The 13,218-nt window shown below is 46.5% G+C and overlaps 4 non-coding genes across 4 annotated transcripts; 2 read left to right on the forward strand and 2 right to left on the reverse strand.

The window, feature by feature from the left end:
• Positions 1-4,670: 4,670 nt before the first annotated feature.
• On the reverse strand, positions 4,671-4,761 carry TRNAY-GUA (transfer RNA tyrosine (anticodon GUA)). Its single transcript is given in 2 exon segments — positions 4,671-4,706; positions 4,725-4,761. It is a non-coding gene; the product is annotated as a tRNA-Tyr (tRNA).
• A 246-nt stretch (positions 4,762-5,007) lies between these two features.
• Positions 5,008-5,080, forward strand: TRNAR-ACG (transfer RNA arginine (anticodon ACG)). Its single transcript has one exon. It is a non-coding gene; the product is annotated as a tRNA-Arg (tRNA).
• A 1,804-nt stretch (positions 5,081-6,884) lies between these two features.
• On the forward strand, positions 6,885-6,975 carry TRNAY-GUA (transfer RNA tyrosine (anticodon GUA)). Its single transcript is given in 2 exon segments — positions 6,885-6,921; positions 6,940-6,975. It is a non-coding gene; the product is annotated as a tRNA-Tyr (tRNA).
• A 3,517-nt stretch (positions 6,976-10,492) lies between these two features.
• On the reverse strand, positions 10,493-10,565 carry TRNAR-ACG (transfer RNA arginine (anticodon ACG)). Its single transcript has one exon. It is a non-coding gene; the product is annotated as a tRNA-Arg (tRNA).
• Positions 10,566-13,218: the final 2,653 nt, after the last annotated feature.

Consider the following 13,218-nt stretch of genomic DNA (forward strand, 5'->3'; position numbering starts at 1 on the left):
CTGTACAGAGCGTGCTGGTCTCTCACAGCTTCAAATTGTCTTTTCCTCTAATTATATTCCCTTTGGGATAGCTGGCCTTCTCCCAGCCTGCATCTGTAGTTTCACCTCCCAGACGCAGTCGTGAGTCCCTTTATGGACACACTGGCTGTCCCTCCCTGCCCCAGGAACTTTCCCTGGATGCAGCAGTTTTGCTGGATGGGAAACATTCCTGTGAGGGAGCCCCACAAGTGCTCTTCAGCAGGTCTCAGAGAGAAAGTTGGCACGACAGATGGGACTCTCCTTCCCAGAGAAGAAGTGCTCTTTGGAGGGCAGCTAGTGGCTTGCTGGGACCCAGCTCTGGCAGTTATAAATCCTGAGCCAAGACAAAGTGCTAGGAGATTTTTCTGATGGTTGTTACAGCGCAGGTCACTCCAAATCCAGGAGCCTCATCCAGAAGCACACGTAGGCTCTGTATCTTCCCCAGCAAAAGCTGCAAACCCATGAGACAAACCCTGGGCTGTCCCAGAGCCTCTCTCCTCCTCCCAGGGGCCTGTGGCAAAGCTCCTCCTTTTGGTTTCCAGCCAACAGCTTTCTGCCAGCTGGCTTACTGCACCGTGCCCTTGGCTCGTGGCCCTGCTGCCCTGCTGGCACTGGGCTGGGAGCCACCACACCAGCACAGGCACTGGGGCTGTGGGAGCAGCAAGGACTTGGCAGGGAAAGCAAGCAGCAAAGGAGTGACCGTCCTCCTCAGCAGCTCATTGGGGTAAGACTGAAACCTCCCTTCTGGGCCAGGCACAGGGGCTTTAAGAGCACATGGCATAATTTTAAATAAAGAGGCAGGAATGAGGTGTATGTTCAGGTGCACCACTGCACAAATCAGTGGAGATACATGTGGGCATGGCTAAAGGAAGCATGAAGAACTTAGGCCACTAATTTGTAAGAGCTAAAGGAATACCTCTTAAATCTTAAGCTTAGCAGCTCACTGATTTGACATAGTAGTTTAAGCCCGAGGCAGCAGAATTTCTCCTTATTGATCATTTTACATCAATCATTGTCAGTTCTGTGTATTTGCTATTTTTGCATGCTGTGGTCTAAAGGGGGGGTCACAATGTTCCACTAAATTATACAGACTTGTGAATATATAACTAGCTGAAAGTGTTGTTCCCTTTCTTAAAATTGGATCCCAGAGTTGTGAAACATTATTATCTTCCTTCTATTCTCACTTTTGACATCAAATGTCATTCATCTAAATATATTGGGAAAAGAATGTGTTTTATAGAACCAGCTGTAACTTCAAAGTCAAGACATACTATTTTCAATGTTTCTTGAAAAGTCCCATAACACAAGGATATTTTCAAGACCATTACTTCCTGTTCCAGTTATATATCTGTTCCCTGGATGCAGGCACTGAGGACAGCCAACATGCACACTGCCCTCAGAAATGGCCCTGGTTTTCTGCTTCAGAAATGAGGGAAGATGCTGACATGGCCAGAGTGCACAGGCACTCACTTCCCTCCTACCCACAGGCTCCTCTTTGTCCTCAGTTGCAATGGTTTTGGAAACCACTCGTGTGTACATAATTCCAGACCACCATCCTACCTGCCCACTGAGGATGTGCCCATCCAACCCAGCAGGGCCAGGAGAGGGGGCAGGTGCCACCATCCTGCCACTGAGGAGGCATGACCCCAGAGGCTTGTCTTTCCAGTGGTAGCCCAGTGCTGCACATCTTCCTGTCAAGGGGATGGATCAGAAAGCTCTGGAGTGCTGTGAGATGGGCAGAGCCCAGAGACTGGGCACTTCTCTTTTGCCTTTCTCCACTATTCCCCTTTTCAGGGTGTTTGTTCTGGCGTAGGATGTTATCCCCAGTGAAGGAGCAGGGAGAGCACATAGTACATAACAAATCTGCAGGTGAAGTAATTTCCTAAGTTTCACTGTCTGGTAGGGAAATTTAGTGTGAAAATGTCCAAATGTTACCTAGTGACTATTTCCACCAGAGAGCTGAAAGAGGCACTGGGAGAAAAGTCTGGTGTAAAGCTGTGTTTTATACGTGGAATCCTTTCCCATATGAAATCCATCCTACTTTTCCCATGGAAGTCACTGGGAATTGCACCCTTGATTTCAACAACAGCTACAGAGCAGGCCTAAAGCTAGGGAGGAAGAAGCAAATCCCATAATAGCAAAAGCAACTGGGGAATTTTTTTCACACGCAACACCTCTGATGGGTCTAGAGGGCCATCGCCAAAGTTCACCAAAACCAAGGACATTTTCTCCATGGGCTTGAGATGTACCACAAGTCATGTGGTTCTTATTTACACTTTTTAAATGAGAGCCTTTTCTTGGGAAAGATTTATGGCTGGATCTCACAGTGTGAAGCAAAGATGGACAAGCTGCTGCATGTTTTACAGACACAGGGCTCTGTACAGAAGAGCCACAATGCATTAGTTAACATGTCAGTTAGCAAAAAATCTCAGAAGAAACCTGTGACCAAGCCTCTGAGGGGGTTGTCCAGGACCTGCAGCTTAAAGATTTGAGTGTCTGAACTCATGGTTTAATTTCAAATAGGTAACTTAGTTTTTAAAGTACCAAAGCATTTGTGTCTCTCATTGATGTGAAGATCAGTATTTTGAGGACATGTGGAGATAGAATGATGAAGGATTTCAGGACTTAGCTCTTCAATGTGCTTTTACTCTGTTTGCTTTTCAGAAACGTTCCTAAAATGAACACATGCTAACATTATCTGCTTTTGTGTACAGTTCAGTTGCACACCCAGAAGTCTTGTCAAAATGTACATATTCTTGATTTATTTCTGTTTTGCTACATTTATTTATATGTAAACTTCCATGTATTCAAATCTACCTTGGCTGTCAATCACTCTGACTAATAAAGGTTGTATGTATGAATTGTAGCACTCCCTTTACCTTGCCACACTATCAACCACTTCATTCCAGTAACAGCTAGAGAAGCTGTTGAGACAGCTGGCCCAAGTTATGGCTTTGCTCCCTGGCAAGTGTCAAATGACAGCTCAGGGTTTCCCCGAAGAGGAACTTGCTCTTGGATTGCAGCAGATGTGCCCGCCCATGCAAAGCAGCCAGACCCATGGCCTCACATTGTAAATCCTTTACTTAATGCAGAATGCTTGTAAAAGAAATCATCAGTGTGACAAAGTGATGTAACACAGTAGTTTCACTGGAATCAGCATCTCTAAGGAACAATTTTCCCCTGAAAAAGGTGTGTGCAGAGAGCGGAACCATGGTGCTGCTGAGGACAACAGCAGGCATCCTGAGAAATCCAGCACCTCACTCTGCATCTGTTCAAGAGCCAGCTCAGAGTGCCAGAATATCTGGGCATGCTACAAGACAGGAATATTTGTCACTAGGCTGGTATTCAGCCTCTGTGACCACAAAAGCCCAAGCATTTGAAAAATGGACAAGGGGCAGCTGTTTTGGCTGTATGTATCCTCAAAGATCTGTTCCTTTGTGTGCTTAGATATTAACATACACCCAGATTCACTCAAAACACCAAACAGAAGAAGCAGCATAGACAATTTAGGTGTACCACCATGTAACTAGTTATTTAGGCAGTTTGTGCACTTTCACTCTCCACAACAAGTTTGTGGGATAAGCCACAATGCTTAATACAAAAAACTTCAAACATAATTGCATGTCACTTAATTTGATTGCCTACCTTGTATAAGAATGAATACCAATATGATTGCAGTCAAAAAGAATTACATCTCTGCCTCTTTGTAGAATAAAATCATTAAAAAGAATTGAAGAAGAATGCTAAACTGAGCACAGTTAAAATTACTGATTTTTTCCTATGTTATCATTTCCTGTAGAAAAGAGTGTGCTGTTACAAACCAGGGAGAAAGACCACAGATGACCACAACCCCTTTCCTTCCCTCCACAAACTGAAGTCAGCTCTCTCATCTCATCACATCTGGCTTCTCCTTTCACTTTGAGAGATGAATGGGTAGAGAGTTTCAGACAAGAGGACTTAGTTCTTTGTGCCAGTTTCACCTGTCCCAGGGCTGGGAAGACAGTAAGATGGGACAACTTATAGGTGTGGTAGCTGACACCTATAACAGATAGACTCAGTAAGGACACACAATTTTCAGCTAAAGGAGAGAGTCAGTACATGCTAATCTTAGAATGGGCTGGGTAGGAAGGGACCTTAAATATCATTCTGTTCCAATCCCTGGCCATGGGCGGGGATGTGTCCTGTCCAGCCTGGACTTGAACACTTCAGTTGGCTGGATAAGAAAATGTGTTCCTTTTGTGGCAGTATGTGCAGATACAGCCTTATGCTGTAAAAACAGTGTCTAGACATTTGGAAGAGAGGAGACTTGGAAAAATGACCTTTGGAATTTCAACATCCTAATTAACTGCGATGACACAAAGGGATCTCAGCCGGTATCCTCCTGCACTGACTTGCTTTGTGGCACGTTGGAGTATGAGCACACATCTTGTTTTCCTTTAGAAATTCAGGAGGTGTTGGCAATCCTGCATTAGGCTCAGCATTCTCTGCTCCCACAGGAACAGTCGCTCCTGAAAGTGAGACACAGTGCACAGGCTCGGTTTACGATGCGGCTGGAACTCTTCTAGAAAAGCAACTGTATCTGCCAAAGGCTAAAGAGACAATTGCTAAAGAGGATGTTTGCATGGAAGGGAGAAAAAAAAAAAGTACGCGTCTCCTTCGAGCCGGAATCGAACCAGCGACCTAAGGATTCCCGTGGGGCGTAACCGCTACAGTCCTCCGCTCTACCAGCTGAGCTATCGAAGGGACCTGCCACTCATGCCGCCGCCGCGCACCAAGACCGCAGCCAGCCCGCCCCGCGCATGCGCAGCACGCACTGTCTTCGGGCGGGCCCTACGGCCGATCGCGGGGCAGGGCGGGAAGGCCGGGAGCGCCCCCTGTCTGAAGGGCGGGACGGGACCCGGGCCGTGAGGGGTGCCCGGGGGTGCCGAGGGCGTGCGGCGCCCTTGCTCTCAGGTATACAAGACAGTGGGGAGGTGGCCGGTACGTGTGGGGCCAGTGGCGCAATGGATAACGCGTCTGACTACGGATCAGAAGATTGTAGGTTCGACTCCTGCCTGGCTCGCATTACTTTTTTCTGTTCTTAGCCGTGATCGCGCGCTGAGGGGGTCATGGTTTTCCTTCTGATCTCACCATCCTGGCTTCTTAGATTTCTCTTTTCTTTTTCTCACCTGATCTCATCATCCTGACTTCGTCAGGAACGGGAGTGACAGGACAAGGAGCAGCAGGTACAAAATGAGAGGGGAAATTTAGATTAGAGATTAGGAAGAAATTCTTTGCTGTCAGGCTGGTGAGACACTGCAGTAGGTTTCCCAGGGAGGCTGTGGGGCTCCCAGCTCTGGCAGTGTTCAGGATCAGGATTAGGCCTTGAGCAAGGCCTGATAAAGCCTGAACAAGACAAGTGTATCTTGGTGGGAGGTGTCCCTGTCCCTGACAGGTTAGGACCAAATGATCTGTAAGGTCCCTTCCAACCCTTAGAATTCTTTGATTTAACCCCATTTGTCTGCCTGGTAGTGCTGTGTTTTCCAAAGCAAAACACCACTGTAGGCTTAAATTTTTCAATTTTTTTTTTTTCAAATTACCCCGATTAACACACCATTACATTACACAGGGGAGAAACCCCCTGGCCCTGGGAGAGGAGCAGAGCAGTGTACTCCACATTGGCCTGACATTCTGTGGGTACTCCCACAGGTGACATCAAAGAAAACCACCAGGAGGTCTCTGGAGGCAGCAAGCAACCCTGCTGTGATTAGGAATGTTGTTTACATCCTAATTATCCCTTAGTCTTCAGTAGTGCAAGAAGATCTGTGCTGTGCAGTTGCATGAAAAGTGTGTGATTTTGCAACAAAACCCAAACATTTTCATTTACATAAAGGCTATGCAGTGTATGAAGAAGAGTTTGCAAGCAGGAGAGTCAAGGAAGGCATTCCCAATGTTTAGACTGAAGAGCACACCATAGCTTCAGAGTAGCCAGTTATCAAATCACAGAATGGTTTGGGTTGAAAGGGACCTTTAAAGGTTACCTACTTCCAACCTTCCACAATGAGCAGGGGCACTGGCTGTCTTCAACTCAATCAGGTTGCTCAGAGCCCCAGACCTTGGATGTTTTCAGGGAGAGGACATTTGCCACCTTTGCAGGTTACCTCTTCCAGTGTTTTCATGAAACCCACTGTAAAAAAATTTTTCCTTCTATCCAGTCTGAGCCCACCCTCTTTCAGTTCAAAGCCATTACCCTAGTCCTGTTACTACACACCCATGGAAAAAGTCCCTTCCAGCTCTGCTGGAACCCCTTTAGGTAGTGGAAGGTGCTCTGAGGTCTCCTGGGAGCCATCTCCAGGCTGAACGACCAAAATTCTCTCAGCCTGACTTCACAGGAGAGTTGCTTCTACCCTCTGATCACTTGGTGTCCCTCCTCTGGACTCGCTCCATGTCTTTCCTGTGCTGAATCCCACAGAACTGGACAAAGCAGTGTGTGGATTCACATGTCCCAGAAGAAGTGGTTCACAGGAATATGAATAAATAACTGGGGTAGCTCATGAGTGCTGCCAACACCTGGAAGTGATGTGTGAGTGTTGCTGTGAAGGGCCCTGCTTTTGCTTCTCGACGCACGGCTGTGCAAAAAAACCACACGGCCCAGGCAGAGTCAAACCTGCACTCTCCACATTCGTAGGTAGAAGTGGGAATTAGTGGCGCCATTACGCCACTAGCTGACTCCCTGACCCAGCCCCGGCCGCTGCCCAGTCACCAAACCCCCCCTTTCCCGCCTCTCTCCCTCGTGAGGGCCGAGGCTGCCGGGAGCATGCGCAGAACTGTGCGCGGGCGGGGCTGGGCGGTGCCTTGTGCGGCCGCTGGGGGGCGGCGGCCATGTCCCTTCGATAGCTCAGCTGGTAGAGCGGAGGACTGTAGCGGCTGCGCCCCACGGGAATCCTTAGGTCGCTGGTTCGATTCCGGCTCGAAGGAGACAGTATGTTTTTTATTCTGGGACCGGAGCGCGGCCGCGCTCCCGCTCAGGAAGACGCTCCTAGCGCCGTTTACAAACACGTGTGATACACCACCTTTTTTTATTCTCTCCTGAGGGGAAACAAAAAAGAGAAAACACTGCAAAGAAATAGCCGCCCTGCAGTAAATACTGATACACGTCTTGCAGCGATGCTTTTGGAAGTGCTTTGTTGTTTTCCATAAAAATATTAGTTATTATTACGTTTGATATAAAACTATTATTAATTATTATTTAATGAGATTTAATGAATAACATAATATCATAACCACAGAATTGTTAGGATTGTTAGGATTGGACGGACCTCTGTAGACCCCCTGCTGAGGGGGGTAGAGTCACCTAGAGGAGTTTACACAGGAATGCATCCACAGGAATGTCTCCAGAGAAGGAGAGTCCGTTACCTCCCTCAGCAGCCTGTTCCAGTGCTCTGCCACCCTCAGTGTAAGGAAGTTCTTCCTCATGTTGAGCTGGAATTTCTGTTTATGGAGCTGGAATTTTAGTTTATGGACATTGCTCCTTGTCCTGTCACTGGGCACTGCTGAAAAGAGTCTGGCACCATCTTCATGGCACCCACCTCTAAGATACTTATATGAATGACTTAATGAGATCCCATCTCAGTTTAATAATATATATTTAGGATCCTTGTATATGAAGCCAAAAATAATTAATAAAATAACTTAGTTCAGTCTTAGCTAGTTTTGTTAGGTCTTCTTTCCCATGGTGATCCTTTGTGTTCCACTCTGGACAGTCTCTCCTCATTTTGCATGTTGCTTTATGTGATGCCAAGCAATCTGTACTGATTGGGCTTTCTGTGATGCCAGATAATCCTTACAAAGGAGGGCTGTGAGCACCCCAGCTGATAGGAGTGTATGAAAGTCCTCCACTGTCTCTTGACTTAAGGCAACAGATGTGATGTTTGGTTCTTTAGATGTGCCAAAAAGGGTGACATGGGATGTTCCAGCAGAATGTGGAGCAGAGGGAGAGGGGTCATAGAGGTCTTTACACAGAAGGGGTTTAATGCAGACAGACATGGGCTTGCTTTGGACATAGTTAATAAGAGAGCCAGCACTCATACTCTGCTTTTTTCTCTCCTGTGTTCTATTGTTCCTTTTTCCTTCAAGTCTTCTTTTCCATTACAGGTGCTACGTGGGGTGCAGAAAAACATGCTTGGCAGCAGCTCCTGGAGAGAGTAAACGTGTCTGAAAGTGTCCAAATCTGTCTGCATAGCAGGGGGAGAATGGAAGTGAAGTTTTCTCCTTCAACAGAAGCTCGGGTGAGTCTTCTCTCTGAGTGGGAGTGTTTCTCTGGGGTAGATTTCAGATATGAGAGCAAAGAAGACCCACTCTCTGTGGGAATATCGTACAAGCAAGATTATCAGCAGGGAAACAGATTTATGAAGCTCAGGAGGAGTCAGACCTGCACACTGCTTCTCTTTGTGCATTTCGTCCCTGGCCCCAGATACCCCTTCATTAATTAGTGTGCTTTTGTGCATGTGTGTGGACACGCACACAGACACCACCACCAACATTTTCTTCCCTTCTCCTCCAGCATGGTGCAGTGTATCCCTCTCAGGAGCTGTCCCATGAGGAACCCAGGCATGAAAACTTGCCTTTTAGGGAACAGAGGCACCTCAGTGAGCACAAATTGAGGAAACACATCTATTTCCTTAGCTGTCTGTTATCCACACAACTTCATACTCATTAGCAGTCAAATCTGAATCCACAGTCCAAAATCACATCCCTGTGCCATTCCCTGGTGTGGGACAGACTCTATTTAGTGCCAGAGATTTATTTTATTCCCAAGATTCACCCCTTCCTATATATACGTCTCTATACTCATTTGCTCTTTTTCACTGATTTGGTGGCAACTCTTTTCACTTCTCCTAAAGATAGTTTCCAAAATAAAAGCACGCACAGACTTTCTTCAAGAGAAGGGATCATCTCTTTTCTCCCTTTGTCTCCACCTCTGAGATATTTTTTCTTTCCCACCCACTCAGAAAGTATTGACATGCATTTCTGTGTAAGAGTGTAATACTCCTGAGGGATAACGAAAGCCAGGAAAGAAAAAGAGCAAAACCAAAAACCCTCACAAAATGTCCTGGTCTCAGGACTTCCTTTATGCTAAGCACCTATTCTGCCTCTTGAGCTACAGCCTGTTACATTCATGTGACTTTTTGGCTCAGCTTCCCATTCTTCTAGGACATGCTCATGGATCTAAAGGTACAAAATGCTTTTCACTACAGTAGCAAACTATTCAGTGCTTGCTTAATAGTGTAACCTGTGAAATACTTCATTTAGGTGCAAGTTAATACTGACAGTCACCTGCAAGTGTATAAATATTTTTGTATCTGGTCTCCAGCAAGGGCCAATAACGAGCTCTGTGTGTACAGTCTATTCAATCATTTCTATCACTTAATAATGGAAGATGCCAGAGATTATAAGAACCCCAATCATACAACATTTCACTCTGATACACTGGGTTGGTTACCAGAGTAGGGCACTTCAGGCAATCAAGGGATGAGGGGATTTTAAATAGCCTGATGGGTACAGGGGGGAACACCTGCTGCAACAGAAAGGAAATTTTCAGGACCTGTCTTGTAAGAAAAGGTTTGTTTGTATTTCAAACAAAAGTTGTCACTTTTACTGGAGAAAGGGAAAACATAATAAATCTCATAGGAGTATGAGGGTAAAAAGTTTCAGTCTGCCTGAAGGACTTCAAAGGAGAGTTGGTGAAAATGTTCCTGCATAACAAGGTGCTTCCTGATGGATGCAGTTTGAGATATGTGGCACATGCATAGAGAAGATGTTCTGCTGATTGCAAAGGTAGGAAACCACTGGAAACAAGAGAGCACTTTCCCGATTTTGTTAGTACTTGAAACTTTATTACTCCTTTACTGAGGGGCTCTTTGTCAGTGTATGTATTTTGAATATTGTAAATACATGCTTCTTTTTCTTCACCTGAGCTAAGTGGGATTTCAGGGTTACCCAGCTATCAGCAGCTCTCCCAGCTCACATCCTGGGCACTTAGACATGATTTTTATCTCCTTGGCACATTCCTCTGCCCTGTTTCAGCAGGAGGAGTTGGATAAATGAGCATCCTCCAGGGTCAGCCAAGCTGGAGTGTGACAGTGGAAGACTGGAGGATGCTGGGAATAGATGTGAATATTGGAAGTTCCCGGTGGGGTTGGGAAAGATCCATGTAAAAAAATCTTTTCAAAAATAAGTCTGGAGGTGGAGTTGACCCAATTGAAAGTTCCCAAGCAGAATGAGCAGGATGTGTGGGTATCAAAATAAATGAACACAAAATCACATCTCCATGTTTTGAACTGCTTGGTTGTTGAGCTTTTTGTTTGTTTGTTTTTAATTACCCAAGCTTCGTAGTTTTCCCTCCACCTATGCACAGCTGGGGTGGGTGGGAAGACAGGGGAAGATCGGGGTTGGGAAGGCAAGAAGGAGTATAAGAATGTAAAATCGAAAAGAACGAGCCAGGTAGGAGTCGAACCTACAATCTTCTGATCCGTAGTCAGACGCGTTATCCATTGCGCCACTGGCCCCCAGCTGTTCTTTGCCCCTCATGAGGGTGGTGCTATAATCTCCCAAAGGGACCCGGGAGATGCTCCTTCTGATGCTCAGCACCACCAAAATGCAGAGGTTGCACAGTGGAAATCCCAATATCCGTGTCCAAGCTCCATACCTGATATTGCTTCACTGTGAGGAGAAACTTTGCAAGTCCAAGCTGAGAATAAGTCCCATTGTGTCACCTGCTGCAATATCTATGCTCAAAGGAAAACAGGAAAAACATCATAATGTCATCCAATTCCCAAATTCTGGCAGATGTGTCATGCCCTTGTTGTCAGCCTGCCCCTAGCAGCCATTTGGGCCAGCAGAGCCTGCCTGTTCCCCTGGTGCCTGGAGGAGGAGTCCCAGCTGGTGGGAGAAGGAGCAGGAATCTGCTGCTTCCATAGCTCCGTAGCAGACCAGCCTTCACTCCACGTCTGGTCCTGCCTCCAGGAAGGACCCCAGGTCAGACAGACAGAGCCAGGAGGGCAGGGACTGACACAGAGCTGATCTGCTCTGAAGGATAAGAGCATCTCTGAAGGCAGCCAGCATCAGCACCCCATCTTCCAGGCAGCCCTCATGCCACTGTCACATCAGTACCTCTCCTGTTACAACACACCTGACAAACGTCCACATGTTGGTTCCTGCCCTGACCTCTGAATTACTCTTGGTCTCTACCCCATAATTTTTTCCTGCAGCTCAGCTGCCAGAGATAATGCTCTTTGAACTGTCTGAACAGGCTTTGCCTCTGAATTCCTACAGAGCATCACATTGGTGCTTCACAGAAGTGGCTGTGTGGTCTTGGTCACTTGATATGCTCCACAAAGACCATGAGGTCACAGAACTTGTTTTCCAGTTTTTACTCATCAATCACACACAAAATAGATTTTGCTTTTCCAAGAAGAGACGGCGATTTATGACATTTTGGATTCAGCTTAAGGACCTCTTCCTGACACTTGCTGCCTGCTTTTCTGAGCCCTTTGCTTACCTTGTGACAGTCAAATGTGTTGATCCACCACTGATAATAACTTGATGTCAGTGAGATGCAAGCTTCTTTCCCATGGTAGCCTTTGTTTGATGTTTGAGTTCTGGCATGACAGTTGTCCATTCAGGCTTTTATAAACAGGTCTGTACCAGAGAGAGCCAGGATACTGGAAAAAAAGCTCTGCATATTCAACCCTAGTTTCATTAGGCCAATGAAAACCAAACCAAAACAGTTAACCAGTACTGTATGTTAGGGAGCTTGGGAAAGAACATGAATGGCACTTTTTCCCATTCCTTAGAAGCAGGATGGGATTCATGCAACCTGCTGCCACAGAAAATGCTGGGAGCTGTTGGAGTCAGATGTTAATTACCACAACCCTATGTGAACATGCACTGCTACTGTACCTTCCTGGCAGCAGTGATTTTGCCTGACTACTGTGATAAGTGATGGCTTTTGGCTTGACTTGCTTGTGAATGCTCCTTCAAGTAATGGATTATCTTCTGGGGTACTGAAGGTAATAATTATGTTCTGGATAACAATAAGGAAGTTGAGGATGAAGTTTTAGAGGAGGATGAGCCAGTTTGGCAGCTCTTTAGTCCAAAGTAAAGAGGTCCCACTCCTCCCCCCCTCTTCTCCACTGCTCTGAAATACAGAGCTTGCTTTGATCTAGCTATACTTGTGTGTGGGCACTCCAGGCACCTGAGTTACCATGACAATCCAACAAGGTGGGTAATTTTCCAATGGTCAGTGAAGTGAATCAGCTCAGATGGTGGTAATGAGGGGACCACACCTTGCCTGAGAAGCCCAGGTTGCTCTATCCTGCTGGCCAGGGCAGCTCAGCCTCTTGCAGAAGCTTGCCAAACTGCAGCCTGGAGGAGGAGGGTTGTGCTGAGGTAATGAAGAAAAAGGCATGGAGTGGGAGCAAGGAGTGAGAAGTGGGGAGTGTATTCAGTAGGTGAGAGGTAGAGCCACTGTCTGTGTCCACAGACAGCTCACTTTAGACCTGTTATTCAGTCCAATCTCTCTTCATTTCCGTCCTTTTTCACTTTACTTTGGGAGGTGCAAGTAAGGTGGGTAGTGAAGATGAGGTCAAATTCTTCCAGACTGCCTCAGGCTAGTGCAGGGGGATAAACTGGAAGGAGCATATCCTTCATAAGCAAAGACTTGCAAATAGTTTCTCTCTTGCAAATGTGTTTTATTTTCCCCTGAATTAACCAGGAAAACCACAAAGTGAATGAAAGGGGGTGAGTGTGTGCAAATGGGTGGCGGGTGTATAACAGGAAGGGTGCAATTGCAAACAAGAGTTTGCAGGGGTGGAGATGTTGTCTTTTTCTTCTTGGGCATATTGGACTCACACCTATTCCTCCAGTTGGCAGCCAGAGAGATGATCCACTGCATGCCCAGGCTAGGCAGGATAGAGGGCTTCCATGAGCTCAGAGATCCCAGGGATGCTACCCCTCCTGCAGTGATGGGATGAAAAATTATGTTAGAGAAGGGTAGTCTCTTGGATTTCCATGTAGTTCCAACAGAATTTCTCTGAGCAAACAAGGCTGCTCCATTTTGCCTAATGCAGCATGTCCTGCATTCCAAAACAATTGGTGTCTGGCAATTCTGAAAGCAGGACCCAGTGAGATGGGCCCTGCTTGAGCCATAGCAAGGGCTGC

The sequence above is a fragment of the Agelaius tricolor genome, unplaced genomic scaffold (genome assembly GCF_023055355.1).
Source record: "Agelaius tricolor isolate 1412-34295 unplaced genomic scaffold, bAgeTri1.0.p SCAF_2, whole genome shotgun sequence".
Classification (NCBI taxonomy): Eukaryota; Metazoa; Chordata; class Aves; order Passeriformes; family Icteridae; genus Agelaius; species Agelaius tricolor.